We start from the raw sequence: 990 nt of genomic DNA, 5'->3' as shown, positions 1-990 counted from the left end.
GTCAGCCGGCAATGGGTAAGGAGCTGGTCATGTGGCCTAGAGGTTGCAGGTTTGATTCCCAGGTAGGACATTGCTGCTGCGCCCTTGAGCAAGGTACTTAACCTGCAATGGCTTCAGTATACACGTAGCTGTATAAATGAATGCCACGTAAGCGGTTGCTCTGGATAAGGGTGTCAGTTAAAAGCCTGTCAGGTAAGGTAAGGTAAGACTAGGTGGCCAGCTGCTGGGTAGGTTGCAGGTAGACGCCTTTCACGCTGAAATTCTTGAGCATGCAGACGAGCGGGTGATGTCAAGCCAAGCTGCTTGTTTTCATACTGCAGACCACAAGCTGACGTGACTGGAGGGCAGTGGCGACTTCGTGCGCGGCTTGGTCCCAGAGCACTGTCGCGACTAGATATGCTTTGCCCAGCGCTGACTGCCTGCCAAAGTTGGCAATGGCGCAGTCCAGACTGGATGACAGATTATCCACACTGGAACAGTGTCTTAACAGGAGAAGCCACTTAGGAACATTCTTTTAACATTTTTAAACTTACGGTCGACGATAACACAATTAGGAGGCCATTTTAACTCACAGATACACGGTTTTCATTGGAAGAATATATTTCCAGCGTTGTATTGCCTTGTGGACACAGTCTCCGGCTGGTCTCATTTTGATGTATTTCCGATAAGAATTCTGCACGTCCTTCCATCAGATTTAGTTTTGGGTGTTAAAGCGAAACTGTCTGGGCGATCGTGACCACTGGCCTACTTTTCAAACGTACCAGACAGGAACAGAATTCTCAGGGCAGGCCGCTTTCACCCTTCTGCACAAAAATTTGCAAGAAGTAGGAGGATAGTGTCAGATCCTGTTGAATGTGAAAAGCAAATTAATATTCAAGGGAATCGTTTCTGTGCAAAAAGGTTATTCTGAACTAGATGTGCCCCAGCAAGTTATAAAAGCACCGACATTTGACAGAAATTGGTTCTTTAAGTTGAACACTTTTACTGATG

Source organism: Anguilla anguilla, chromosome 10, assembly GCF_013347855.1.
Source record: "Anguilla anguilla isolate fAngAng1 chromosome 10, fAngAng1.pri, whole genome shotgun sequence".
NCBI classification, from domain to species: Eukaryota; Metazoa; Chordata; class Actinopteri; order Anguilliformes; family Anguillidae; genus Anguilla; species Anguilla anguilla.
This window is presented reverse-complemented; position numbering follows the sequence as displayed.